Source organism: Rana temporaria, chromosome 7 (assembly GCF_905171775.1).
Source record: "Rana temporaria chromosome 7, aRanTem1.1, whole genome shotgun sequence".
NCBI lineage: Eukaryota > Metazoa > Chordata > Amphibia > Anura > Ranidae > Rana > Rana temporaria.
This window is the reverse complement of record NC_053495.1, coordinates 169,652,924-169,667,995: the sequence shown is the minus strand read 5'-3', so window position 1 is coordinate 169,667,995 and position 15,072 is coordinate 169,652,924. Positions and strand designations below refer to the sequence as shown.

The following is a 15,072-nucleotide window of genomic DNA, read 5'->3' as shown; positions in this document are numbered from 1 at the left end:
TGTGAATGAGTATGGGGTACATTGTACCCCTATTCATTCATGAAAAGAAGTGTCAACAAGAAGAAAACACATGCGGTTTTTAAAAATTCGTTTTTTAAAAAACAATGTTACTGGTGTAGATCCATCGTCAATCACACCACCTGCCGCACCTCCGGAGCCGAAAAAGAAACTCAACGAAGGGTAACTGCCGACTGTCCACTCCTCCATCTGACAGTTCTTAAATAGGTAAGGGGCGGGGTCACAAGGTGACATCACCAGGTGATGGCCGGGTATGGTTTGAGAGGGGGGCGCTCACTCGTCCCCTCCCTGCATGCAAAAATGCATAAAAAACACTGATTTGAAAGCGCAAAACGCGCTTGAAAACAGCAACTGCATAGCCATGGATCCTGCAAGTAGCTGTGTAATAGAGAGCACCCTCTGCCCCCCACATTCCATATTTTTTTTTTTCAAGGTCACTCCAGGGAGGTCATGGCCCTTACTTTCTCCTGTGAAGGTGGTAGGTCTTACCACTGTCCTGAATATGGGCTCACATAATGACATGTGAGCACTGTTAATGTCACAGTATTGTGAATGCAGGCTCAGGGGGCGGGTCCATGACAGCCTAGGCTCAGAGGAAGTGTGTTAAACAATGCTGACCTTTGGTGTCATCTTGTGGTGAAAAAAAATTACTGCAGGGGACAGCTTCTTCACATTTAATGTCATCCCAGTCTTAGTCCGTAGGGTTCAATATTGAGTTGGCCCACCCTCTGCAGCTATAACAGCATCAACTCTTCTGGGAAGGCCGTCCACAATGTTTAGGAGTGTGTCTATGGGAATGTTTGACCATTCTTCCAAAAGCGCATTTGTTAAGTCAGGCACTGATGTGGACGATAAGGCCTGGCTCGCATTCTCCGCGCTAATTCATCCCAAAGGTGTTCTATCAGGTTGAGGTCAGGGCTCTGTGCAGGCCAGTCAAGTTCCTCCACCCCAAACTTGCTTATCCATGTCTTTATGGACCTTGCTTTGTGCACTGGTCCAAATCATTTAGTGGAGGGGGATTATGGTGTGGAGTTGTTTTTGAGGGGTTGGGCTTCGTCCCTTAGTTCCAGTGAAGGGAACTCTTAAGGTGTCGGCAAACCAAGACATTTTGGACAATTTCATGTTCCCAACTTTGTGGGAACAGTTTGGGGATGACCCCTTAATGTTCCAATATGACTGTGCACCAGTGCCCAGAGCATGGTCCATAAAGACATGGATGAGCAAGATTGGGGTGGAGGAACTTGACTGGCCTGCACAGAGTCCTGACGTCAACTTGATAGAACACAGGGAGCTGCGGTGGCTCAACGCGATTGGCACTGCGCTGACAAGTCATTCACCTCTGCAGCTAGGGGTTCGGATCCCGGTCTCGGCTACATGTGAATTGAGTTTGGTGCTTCTCCCCGGCTCCCGGTGGGTGTGCTATGCGAGGTAAGCCTGCGCTTAGTACGCCCACCCCCCTCCCACAAAAACCACCACACCTACACACGCACTCGAAATTGGGTTAACATGCACGCACTTTGACCATGCGATCCCTAAAAAAGAGAGGTGAAGGACTAATGGGGCTGGTTGAGCGGGCTAGAACCTCTCACTCCCTTATAGGGAGTCCCTCTGCCCCGTTGGGCTTCAAAGCGGAGCAGGTAGGGCGGGCTGTGTGGGAGGACCCCCTCACACACCCACCATTGCCACCCGGGGCATAGAGAAAGGTGGCAGATTGCCTCTGGGGGAGGCCTGCCTACTCCCAACTCCTGCAGTCCGGCTCCTCTCTCGAGTACACGCACAAAATACACTTAAAAAAAAAGTTCGAAAATTAGAAATTTGGAAATTCAAAATCCCGAAATTAGGAATAATACCTAACTAAAAATAACTAACTATTAAATTATAGGTATTGGAATTTCCTTTCAAATTTGGCTATTGGTGAACGTAAAAAATAGGAATTTATCCAAAGTTATGAATTACCTGAAATAAGAATTTTGCATCTAAACAAATGGAAGGGAACAAATTAATAATTAATAATAAAAAGTTTTTATTATTATTGTTATTTATTATTATTACTACTTCATTATGTTCCATTTGTTTAGATACAGCATTTGTTATTTCGTAAAATTCAAACTACAGATAAATTCATATTCGTTACATTTACTAACAGCCAAATTTGAAAGGAAATTCCAATACCTATAATTTAATAGTTAGTAAAAGTTAAGTTATTATTCGTTAGTTATTATTTCATATGTTCTAACTTTCGTATTTTCGTTCTTTTGATTTTTCCTATTTTCACATTTTTTCAATTTACGGATTTTCAGAATTTCAGATTTCCTAATTTCAGGATTTTAAAAATTGTTGGACTTCAGAATTTTCGAATTTCACCAATTCAAAAATTCAAAAATTCAATATCCAAAAATTTATGAATTAAATTTTGTTAATTTGGATATTTCAGAATTTCAGAATTTGTCAAAAATACTTGTACTCCCAGCACTGTAACCTGAGAAACAACACATCTCCTGTAGATACAGAACCAAATTAGAGACTCTGCAGTAAACCTAAGGAAGGGCAGAGCAGGGGATGCCGGAAATATCACCTCAAACTGTGCAGATGTCTGAATAAGCCAACCAGGCCAATTCTAATGCCGCGTACACACGATCGGTCCATCCGATGAGAACGGACCGATGGACCGTTTTCATTGGTTAACCGATAAAGCTGACTGATGGTCGGTCGCGCCTACACACCTTCGGTTAAAAAAACGATCGTGTCAGAACACGGTGACGTAAAACACAATGACCTGCTGAAAAAAATGAAGTTCAATGCTTCCAAGCATGCGTCGACTTGATTCTGAGCATGCGTGGATTTTTAAAATTTAAAACAAGATTGCTTTTTTTTAACCTATGGATAAATAACCGATGGGGCCCACACACGATCGGTTTTGACCGATGAAAACGGTCCATCAGACCATTCTCATCGGTTTAACCGATCGTGTGTACGCGGCATGACACTTCGCTCCTACATGTAAAAATCATCGTTTTTTTGCTAGAAAATTACACAGAACCCCCCAAACATTGTATATATTTTTTTTAGCAGAGACCCTAGAGAATACAATGGCGATCATTGCAACTTTTTATCTCGCACGGTATTTGCGCAGCAATTTTTCAAACGCGTTTTAAAAAAAAAATCTGTTTTATGCTTAAAAAAAAAAAAAAAAACTGTAAAGTTAGCAAAATTTTTTTACATAATGTGAAAGATAAAGTTATGTCGATTAAATAGATACCTAACATGTCACGCTTCAAAATTGCACACGCTCGTGGAATGGCGCCAAACTTCGGTACTTAAAAATCCCCATAGGCAACGCTTTCAATTTTTGGTTATATGTTTTGAGTTACAGAGGAGGTCTTGGGCACTTTAAAAAAAAAAAAAAATGATTGTGAATGATTGTGAATTTTACTTTTTTTATTTTGACACTTTAAAAAAAATTAAAATTAAAATTTTGATCACTTTTATTTCTATTACAAGGAATGTAAACATCCCTTGTAATAGAAATATGACATGATTGGACCTCTTTACAGTGAGATAAGAAGACAACATAGCCAAGAATTAACAATTCTTTTGATTAGAATAATTTTTTTTTATACAGTTTAGATACTGGAAGCCAACTCAGAAGAAAAAAATATAAAAAAAAATATAATCTCCTGACGACGCAATTAGCGAAACGCGTAGAGGCTGTTTGGACACGCACATAGAGGGTGCAGCACACCAGCGCAGACCCCTTGTAGCAATACATGCGGAGCACAGCGGGGCAAGCACACCTCTTAGGACGCCATTTAAATGCTGGTCAGCGGCTTTTAACGGTTGACACTGCCAAAGACACTCAGTGCCGGTCAGAGGCACTTTATATTGTAAGTGTTATTTTTTTACCTTTTTTAAATAAATACATATTTTAATATACTACACCATGATGAGCCCCTTGTTTTTGAGGAATTGATGACACCTTGTAAAAGGGAAAAGGAGGCAACACCCACTGACGGACAAAGAAAAGACACCACTTTGGAGCCTAATAATATCTGGGGTCTGGTGAGTGTTGATTTTAACCATTGGTGATGGTGGCACATCTTTGTCGGGTGGAAGAGATAGCGGCACTTTCCTCTACACAGTACTACCAACATTGAACCTTGTGTTTGCTGGAACCTATTGTATAAGCGCAAGATTGCCTGCCATTTGGACTATTTTTAAGTGCAGTCAGCACATTGCACATTTGTATGGTTGTTTGATAATTATTTCACTTTTTTGATATTTATTTTGTTCCAATATCGGTTATTGGACAACTCACGGTGCAGTTGGCATACTGCATATTGTAGTTTTATACACATATATACACAATATTTTTTGTAATATCTTTCGTATTGTTTTCACTATTTGGTTGGTCAGTAGCAGCAACAGCCATTTTTCTCATAGAAGCACTGTGGCATATGGATTGTATGCTGACACACTGATCTAGATATACGATTCAAGTTTGAAATCACTGTGTCACATTTGTATGACTCATATATTTCTCATATTTTTTATATATTGTTTGTATCCAGGTTATTCACATTTAAGATTGGGTACATTGTGGCCCTGATATTTCACTTATGTCCATACTCCCAGAGATTTAATACCTCTGGATAATTAGATCAGCGCAGTAACACTTTTCTTCCTCATGCACTATTGACCCCCACTAAGGGCACACAGTACTGCAGCAGATCACGGTTCACATTTATTTATTTATTTTCTTTTGCGCCAGTGACATTCACAACCAATAATTATTCCATAACTAAATTTTGCTCAAGAGTTCCTTGGAAGTTTGCAATTATAAAAAAGTCAGTGGGCCAGATTCACAAAGAGATACGACGGCGTATCTCCTGATCCGCCGTCATATCTCTGAGATCCGACGGTGGGATCTATGCGACTGATTCATAAGAATCAGTTCCGCATAGATCTCCCTTAGATCCAACTGGTGTAAGTGACTTACACCGTCTGATCTTAGGCTGCAATCTCCCGCCGGCCGCCAGGTGTCGCCTCGGTCTTTTATGCGTCGGATATGCAAATGAGGAGAACCGCCGATTCAGAAACGAACGCCCGCCCGTCGCTTTTTTTTTACGTCGTTTGCGTTCGGCTTTTTCCGGCGGATAGTTACCCCTGCTATATGAGGGGTAGCTAATGTTAAAGCGGTGGTTCCCCCTTAAAAACAACTTTTTTTTATTCCACTGCCCTCCCACATTACAATCGAATTAAGGCTCTTATTTTTTTTTTGCTGCTGTACATACCTTGATACAGCATCTTCACCCGTGCATCCGGGTTGCGAGTCCCGCGGGAGTGGGCGTTCCTCACATGCTGTTGATTGACGTTTTGCCCAAAAACGAGCTCTCCCCCCGTCGCGTAAGCCGCGTCACGATTGGCGAAAGGAGCCGAACGGCGATGCGCATGCGCAGTATAGTGCCGACTCGCCGTTCGGCTCCTTTCGCCAACCGTGACGCGGCTTACGCGACAGGGGAGAGCTCGTTTTTGGGCAAAACGTCAATCAACAGCATGTGAGGAACGCCCACTCCCGCGGGACTCGCAACCCGGATGCACGGGTGAAGATGCTGTATCAAGGTATGTACAGCAGCAAAAAAAAAATAAGAGCCTTAATTCTATTGTAATGTGGGGGGGCAGTGGAATAAAAAAAAGTTGTTTTTAAGGGGGAACCACCGCTTTAAGTATGGCCGTCGTTTCCGCGCCGAGTTTCAAATTTTTATGTCGTTTGCATAAGTCGGTCTGGAATACGGAGGGCCGCAATTGACTTTGCCGCCGAAAACAATGACGTCCTAGCGACGTCATTTGGAGCATGCGCACTGGGAAATTTCGCCGGCGGCGCATGCGCAGTTAAATCGGCGCGGGAACGTGCCTGATTTCAATTGTACACTCCCCCTAGCCGCGGAATTTGAATTCCGCCGGTGCAAGTTTCGAGGTAAGTGCTTTGTGAATACTGCACTAGCCTCGCAAAATTGCACCGGTGGATCGTAAATCACATAGATTACGCGGATCTAAAGATCCGCTAATCTATGTGAATCTAGCCCAGTAAGTGCATTTGGTTGTTGTCTTCAAGCTTAACGAATGAAAAGATGTCAAGATCCACAGCTTATTTTCTGGAAAGCCAACTCAGACCCCACATCTCACCTCTAGGCTGAAAAGCCAAAAAAAAAAAAAAGATCCCCGGCTTCCTAGCCAAAGCGGCGCCGTTTTTTTGAATGCAGAGTCATAACATCGAGCCCAGCCTCCGACGATCATAGAGACTCCGGTGACCATCTGGTCCACCGAAAATCTCTATGGTCAAGAACCGGGGCCGGCGGATCCTCTTCACCGACTCACCGATTCCGTAGAAGCACCGGAGGGCGGCGGGAGGGGGGGGAGACATCTTACCACCCATAAGAATAATCAAGTGGCGTAACAGCCGCTATGATCATTTTTATGGTGCAGGGAATCGCCGGCCGAAAACAGCAATATCTGAATGATGCCTGTAGCTGCAGGCATCATTCAGATATACCCACACAAAGCCGAGGACGTCTATAGACGTCCAGCCGTCAGCAAGTGGTTAAAGGGGTTAAAGGTTCATGTTTTTTCATCTTAATACATCCTATACATTAAAGCGGAGCTCCGCTGTAAAAAAATATTAAAAGCCAGCAGCTACAAATACTGCAGCTGCTGACTTTTAATATTAGGATTCTTACCTGTCCTGGAGTCCAGTGACGTCGGCAGCAGAGGACGAGCGAACGCTCACCACTCTGCTGCCCCCCCCCCCCCATCATGGGTATGGGAATCAGGAAGTGAAGCGCTGCAGCTTCAGTTCCCTACTGTGCATGCGCGAGCAGCGCTACGCGTCTTTCACTGGTCACTGTTGTGTTCTGGGACCCTTGTGTTTCCCAGAACACAACGGGGGGGGGGGGGGGGGGGTTCCGGGAAGTGACACATTACCCGCAGTCTACCCCCAGACTGTATGCATTGAAATGGGTGCAAATACCTGTCTCAGACAGGTATCTGCACCCCCCGCCCCCCTGAAAGGTGCCAAATGTGGCACTGGAGGGGGGAGGAATCCGATGAGTGGAAGTTCCACTTTAGGGTGGAGCTCCGCTTTAAGGTAAAAAAACATCTGACAGTTACAGCCCCCCGTTTTACTTACCTGAGCCCGTTCACCTGCTGCGCTCGCCCCCGACGTCCTCTTCTCCACTCAGTCTGGCCGTTGATTAGCTAGAGTGGATGGATTGATAGCAGCGCAACCATTGGCTTGCGCTGCTGTCAATCACATCCAATGATGCGGCGCGCCGGGGGGCGGGGCCAAGTGATACAGTGAGCGGCTATGGCCGCCGGCTGTATCACAGGAGCACACCCGCAAGAACTAACCCCCATGGGAGAGAGCTCCCATGAAGGGGGGTTAGTTATTGCGGGGAGGAGCTGGGACAGCCGCCGAGGGACCCCAGAAGACCAGGTTCGGTTCCACTTTGTGCAAAACGAGCTGCAAATCATAGCTGCCTGTAGATATAAAAAGGTAAATTTTAATAATATTAAACTGCCAAATGGCTTGTCCAGCAACTTTAATAACTTTTTAAACAAACAGTTGAGTTCTGAATATTAAAGTCTCAGGGCCAGATCCACAAAAACCTGACGTAACTTAAAAAATCCAATTTAAGTTACACTGCATCGTACCCCTATCCATTCACCTGGAGGCAAAAAGTAAAAGTTAATAAACACACAACACAAGGCTTTTTAAAATATTTTATTATTCTGCTCCGGACGCCCCCCCTGTCTTCGTTATTAGCTCAATTACCAGGGGGGGCTTCTTCTTCCGCTCTCCGGGGGTCTTCTCCGCTCTCCGGGGGGGGTTTCTTCTTCCGCTCTCCGGGGGGGGCTTCTCCGGACTCCGGGGGGCTTCTTCCATCTTCTCCCCTCTTCCGCTCTTGACTCGGCGAACCCCGGTTCTTCTGCAGCTCTCCGGTGCCTTCTTCTTCAGCGCTGGCTGCCTGCTATGTTTGTGTGTTAGCTCGATTTCAAACAAGCAGCCGGCGCGGTCTTCTGTGGCGTCATCTTCTCTTCTGTTCTTCTCCCCTCTTCCGATGTTGCCTCGTCGCCTGTTGTCGCTGTAATGATGGAAGCGCGCCTTGCATCCCATTTATATAGGCATCACCGTCCCATCATGCTCCGGTGCATGATGGGACGGTGATGCCTATATAAATGGGATGCAAGGCGCGCTTCCATCATTACAGCGACAACAGGCGACGAGGCAACATCGGAAGAAGGGAAGAGAGGACCCTGACGTCACAGAAGACCGCGCTGGCTGCCTGTTTGAAATCGAGCTAACACACAAACATAGCAGGCAGCCAGCGCTGAAGAAGAAGGCACCGGAGAGCTGCAGAAGAACCGGGGTTCGCCGAGTCAAGAGCGGAAGAGGGGAGAAGATGGAAGAAGCCCCCCGGAGTCCGGAGAAGCCCCCCCCCGGAGAGCGGAAGAAGAAGCCCCCCCCGGAGAGCGGAGAAGACCCCCGGAGAGCGGAGAAGACCCCCGGAGAGCGGAAGAAGAAGCCCCCCCTGGTAATTGAGCTAATAACGAAGACAGGGGGGGCGTCCGGAGCAGAATAATAAAATATTTTAAAAAGCCTTGTGTTGTGTGTTTATTAACTTTTACTTTTTGCCTCCAGGTGAATGGATAGGGGTACGATGTACCCCATATCCATTCACTTAGGGTGGGGGGCCGGTATCTGGGGGCCCCCTTATTAAAGGGGACTCCAAGATTCCGATAAGCCTCCGCCCGCAGACCCCGACAACCAATGGCAAGGGTTGTCGGGAAGAGGTCCTGTCCTCATCAACATGGGGACAGGGTGCTCTGGGGTGGGGGGGCCCGCAGTGCGCCCCCCTGCCGCAGAGCACCCAACCCCCCCATGTTGAGGGCATGCGGCCTGGCACGGCTCAGGAGGGGGGGGCGCTCGCTCGTCCCCACTCCCTTCCTGACCGGCCGGGTTGCGTGCTTTGGATACGGGTCTGGTATGGATTGTAGGGGGACCCCTACGTCGATTTTTCGGCGTAGGGGGGGGTCCCCTTACAACCCATACCAGACCTAAGGGCCTGGTATGCTCCTGGGGGGGAACCCATGCCGGTTTTGTTTTTACAAATTGCCGTGGAGTTCTCCCTCGGGAAAGCATACCAAATGCCGTCGCTGGAATGGGCTTTTACAAGGTGTGACTAGTTTACACTTTGTAGAACGAGCCCTAATTTTACACTTGCAAAATAACACTTACGGCGCAAAAAGGAAGCTAGAAAGCTTTGTGGATCGCCTTAAGTGCTAATTTGCATACTAGCAACGCTATTTCGACTCGAAATGCCCCCAGCGGCGGATGCGGTACTGCATCCTAAGATTCGGCTGTGTAATTCAATTACACATGCCGGATCTTCTGTCTAACTTTGGAAAAAGCCTTTTGAGGATCGTTTCCAAAGTTACACACAGACTGAACAGCACTTAAGTCGGAGTATCTCTTTTGAGGATCTGGCCCTCAGTCTTTATATTTCATCACTAGAGTGCGCTGGTTAGATAAGTTCTCACTTGGACCCTCTCCACTGTACACAGTGCTGTACATTAACAATACCTGTTTGCAGACACACCTTGCTGGGTACTCCTGTAAACAAAGCTCAGGAGTTTTTATAAAGGGTGGACTGACCTCCCAAAACTTTACTTTTTAGAAACCTCTTGGCTTTCGGATCTGCTCTGGAAAGGTATGTAGTCTTTGTAGCAATGTAAAAACTCATTGCTGGAACCCGAAATCTAAATAGGTCTTGGTGGAGTGTTTTCCTTTTTTCATTTATTGGAATAGTTTATAGTAGAAATAGTTTTCTTCTATGCACATATAAGTTGGCTGCAATAGGTTGCTACTGAACAAATGACATCTCTATTACCAAAAAGAAGGTATTTTGAAGTTTGGCACTGATGGGATTTTGCACAAGGACTTGACAATGCGCAAAGTACAGTAACCATTAGTTGGCAGCTGTCCTGTCCCAATACTATGTAATTTTTTGTTGTACTGAACTATATCAGGCTGCTATTGTTGCGATGTACTGTATGCCAACATCTAGTGGTGGTTTGGGGACAGTACAGCTTGTTCACGTATGTGCATCTCTCTCTGTACTTCTCTCCTGTTTAATACTAGTTAGTTCAGGCCCTGCTTGTTTCTTCCACGTTCCTTCAGCGTTTTTTTGCAGAGACTGGACCTAGGAAGTCATTGTCTTCTTACACTTCATACGACTGGAAAAAACATCCTCTGTACTGCACTTATATGAAGTAAAAAAAAAAGAGTCAGGTTCAACTTCTGTGTCTTAATGAAGGTTTAAAGGTGATCTCCAGGTTTCATTTAAAGGGGTTGTCTATACTAATGAGGAGGGAGGAGACCTGTACTGTAAGAGAGGTCTGTATTGGAGGGGGGGGGGGTCTGTACTAGAGGGGGGATTCTGTACTGGTGGGGAAGAGGCCTGTACTGGTGGGGAGGGAGGGGTCTGTACTGGATGGGGGGGTCTATACTGGTTGGGATTTGGGGGGATATCTGTCTGTACTAATGGGGAGGAGACTTGTACTGGAAGAGAGATCTGCTGTATTTGGGAGGGGGGGGGGGTCTGTACTGGTGGGGAGGGAGGGGGGTCTGTACTGTAAATGGTCTGTCTGTACTGATAGGGAGGGAGGGGTGTCTGTACCAGTTGGGAGAAATGGGGTCTGTGCTTTTGGGGTGCTCTGTACTGGAAGGTCTGTACTGGGAAGTGGCTGGGAGGGCAGTTTGCACTGTGGGAGGGTTGCATTCTTTATTTTTAAGGATGTTCCAAACAGTTGATTTGGCCACACCTAATGTTTTTGCGATCTCTCTGATGGGTTTGTTTTTTTAGCCTAATGATGGCTTGCTTCACTGATAGTGACAGCTCTTTGGCTCTCATATTGAGAGTTGACAGTAACATATTCCAAATGCACTGTTGCTCTACATAAAGATGGCCTAGGCTATAAGACCCTGAAACTGAGCTGCAGCATGGTGTGGCCAAGCCATACAGCAGTTTAACAGGACAGGTTTCACTCAGAACAGGCCTCGCCATGGTCGACCAAAGAAGAGTGCATGTGCTTAGCGTCATATCCAGAGGTTGTCTTTGGGAAATAGACTTATGAGTGCTGCCAGCGTTGCTGCAGAGGTTGAAGGGGTGGGGGGTCTGCCTGTGAGTGCTCAGACCATACGCCGCACACTGCATCAAATTGGTCTGCATGGCTGTCCTCCCAGAAGGAAGCCTCTTCTAAAGATGATGCACAAGTAAGCCTGCAAACAGTTTGCTGAAGACAAGCAGACCAAGGAAATGGATTACTGGATGTCCTGTGGTCTGATGAGACCTAGATAAACTTATTTGGTTCAGATGGTGTCAAGCGTGTGTGGCGGCAACCAGGTGAGGAGTACAAAGACAAGTGTGTCTTGCCTACATTCAAGCACGGTGGTGGGAGTTTCATGTTCTGGGGCTGCATGAGTGCTGCCGCCACTGGGGAGCTACAGTTCATTGAGGGAACCATGAACGCCAACATGTACTGTGACATATTGAAGCAGTGCATGATCCCCTCCCTTCAGAGACTGGGCCGCAGGGCAGTATTCCAACATGATAACGACCCCAAACACACCTCCAAGATGACCACCAGCTCAGTGATTACTGTATAAATGACACTGGCAGGGAAGGGGTTAACCACTAGGGGGCGGGGAAGGGGTTAAGTGTGTCCTAGGGAGTGATTCTAAGGGGGTGTGGCTTACTGTGACACGTCACTGATCGCTGCTCCCGATGAGAGGGAGCAGACGATCAGTGCTGTGTCACCAGGCAGAACAGGGAGATGCCTTGTTTAGAAAGGCATCCCCCTGTTCTGCCTCTTCCGTGACCTGATCGCAGGACACCAGCGGACATCAAGTCCGTGGGCACAGTCACAGACCGCGGCGGGCGTGCTGCCACTAGGGGGCAGTATTCAAAGCAACGTATATATATACCTGCCCGTTCCATTCTGCCGACGTAAATGTGCATGAGGCAGTCGGAAAGCAGTTAAGGTACAGACCTGCAATAACACAGCTTTTGTTAGAAGTTTCAAAAATGTTCTTAACAAATCTGACATAAAATACCTGTCAGTTATTGTTACATGTGATCCATCACTGCACATTTTCCGAGCCTCTGTGTTACCAACTCCCATATCTCACTTGGGCTTCATTCATATGGCATTGCCATCTTTTAAATAGGTTCTATACCAAGAAAGGTTCAGTTCAACGCATTTCGCAGTTATGTTCCTTCAGGAAGTATTTTAGAAGTTGGTATATACAATCAATACCAACAAATATAATAACAATTATAAAAAATACACTATTGAGAGTTACTTTTATAAAAACAGCTTACATCATACATATGGACAAGACTGCGACGCACAGCTTTAAGAACTCACCCTAATATCAGGAAGGGGGTCACAAGGAGGAGAGAGGGGAACAAGGACACCCCCAAGAGAAAGAAGCAAAAGAACGAGAGACCCAAGGGGACAATGCCTGGAGGGGGTGCTATTGATATCTATAAAAGGTAATAAATATTAAAAATGCGCAATTCATTTAGTTCCAAACTATTTTTTAAGGAATTTTGACAAATTAGTTAATTCCAAAAATTCAGAATTTACGAATTTTCTAAATTCCGAATTTACGAATTTTCGTAATTTCGAAATTTGAATTTTTGGAAACTTGGAAGTTCGAAATTCGAAATTAGGACATTTTGGAAATTGGAATTTCAAAATTTATGAAATTCAAAATTTATGAAATTTGAAAATTCAAAATTTTGTGAAATTTGAAAATTCAAAATTTTGTGAAATTTGAAAATTCAAAATGTTGTGAAATTTGAAAATTCAAAATTTTGTGAAATTTGAAAATTCAAAATTTCGGAAATTCAAAGTTCGGAAATTCTAAAATTTGAAAATTCGAAATTTTGAAATGCCAAAATTTGAAATGCCAAAGTTCGGAAATTCGAAGTTCGGGGAATTCGAAAATTCAAAATTCGGAAATTCAAAGTTTGGAAATTCTAAAATTTGAAAATTCGAAATTTTAAAATGCCAAAATTTGAAAATCCGGAAATTCAAAAATTCTGAATTTGAAAATTCTTAATTTGGAAATTCGAAGATTCAAAAATCCGGAAATTTGGAAATTCTAAAATCTGAAAATTCAGATTTTGAAAATTCGCTAATTCTGAATTTGAACATTCCGAAATTCTAAAATCTGAAAATTTGTATTTTTGAATTTCCTGAATTGTAAAATTTTTAAATTTCCGAAAAATGCAAAAAAACGACAAAAAACAATAAAACGAAAACAAACACATTTTCCGGCAGTGCACATGTCTAATAAATATACATAGATCAGGCTGTTTTAGTGATAGTGTAAAGTCAGTTCAATTCGATAAGTGAATAAATACAATATAAAGGAAAGTGCAACTTAAATGTTAAACCTATGCACCATATTCTCAATTTACCAAAAACACAACTTCATTTTCATATGTAAATAAAATATCAAAAGTCCATAAATAAAAGGGAAAATGTATTATCATACTTACCGTAATTTTCCTTTCCTGATGGACTCCATGGCAGCCTACGTGTGGGTTAATCCCGCCTCCTCTCCAATGTGATAGGACCCCATACCCATAAAAGTTAACTCACCAATAGTCTCAGTGTTCCGTAACTATCCCGACTCCATAATTTCAGGGTGGGAACTCCGTCTGCCATGGAGTCCATCAGGAAAGGAAAATTACGGTAAGTATGATAATAAATTTTCCCTTTTCCTGACTGACTCCATGGCAGCCTACGTGTGGGAAATAACTAGCCAAACACACGGGTGGGTATGCTGAACAGAAATATATTTAATTTGTCCCGTCAGCCGACAAGACTGATAAACCAAAATTCACAGAAGAAAGTGCTGCAGGTTCAACACAGTAATGGGACATAAAGGTGTTTATAGAAGACCAGGATGCCGCTCTACAAATGACGTCTGGCGCCACATGACGGGCTGCTGCCCAGGAAGCTGCCATCCCTCTCGTGGAGTGAGCTGTTACCGCCTGCGGAGGAGCCAAGCCCTTTGCACAATAAGCCTGTTGTATCGTCTGGACGATCCAGGATGCGATTGTTCTTGAAGATGCCTTTTTCCCTTTGTTCTTGCCTGAATGCAGGATGAACAGGTGATCAGAACGTCTGAATGAAGATGTAACTTGAAGATATTCAGTGAGTATCTTGCCCATATCCAGAGGGTGAGTCTCGTCAGAATCTGGGTTTTTAAAGGTAGGGAGAACTACTTCCTGATTCTCATGGAAAACCGACGAGACCTTCGGTTTGGAGCCCAACATAGGTATCAGAACCACTCTGTCTGGAAAAAAGGTGAGAAATGGCTCCTTGTGACCCAGAAAACCGATCTCGGACACTCTCTTGGCCGAGGTGATGGCGACCAGAAAGGCTACTTTGGCTGAAAAGTTCTTCAACGAGAACGGGGAGGGCCCCGACATACTAAGTCCATTCAAGAAGTCAAGTACTAACGGGAGATCCCATTTGGGGAATCTTGGCTTCCTCAGAGGTCTCAGTCTTGAAGCTCCACGAAAAAACTGTTTGATTAGTGGATGGGCTGCCCAAGGAATTCCAGAAAAGGCTGAAAGTGCTGAGATTTGAACTCTTAGTGAGCTTACAGACAGGGGAAGGTCTAGCCCTGATTGAAGAAAGCTTAGGATGTTTTGGATTTCTGGGTTCTTGAAAGAACTGCCCGCGGTTAAAGAAAATTCCACAAACTTAGACCATATTCTACCATACACTTTATTTGTGCTTACTTTCCTTGAGCTCATAAGGGTAGAGATCACCCAAGAGGCGCAGCCAAGGGATTTTAGCCTTTCCCTTTCAAGAACCAGACCGCTAGTTTCATTTGAGCCGGACAGGGATGGAGGAGTGTCCCCTGGGAGAGAAGGTCTGGTCTGAATGGTATTAGAATTGGGTCCTGAAGACTCA

At 44.8% G+C, this 15,072-nt stretch overlaps 1 protein-coding gene across 1 annotated transcript in view; it reads left to right on the top strand.

Annotated features, from left to right (window-relative positions):
• Nucleotides 1-9,763: 9,763 nt before the first annotated feature.
• Nucleotides 9,764-15,072, top strand: part of ACOT11 (acyl-CoA thioesterase 11) — an 88,901-nt gene continuing 83,592 nt past the window's right edge. Inside the window, exon 1 of the mRNA XM_040360420.1 lies at nucleotides 9,764-9,782. The gene's annotated coding sequence lies outside the window, so the exon portion shown is untranslated. The remainder of the gene's footprint in view (nucleotides 9,783-15,072) is intronic.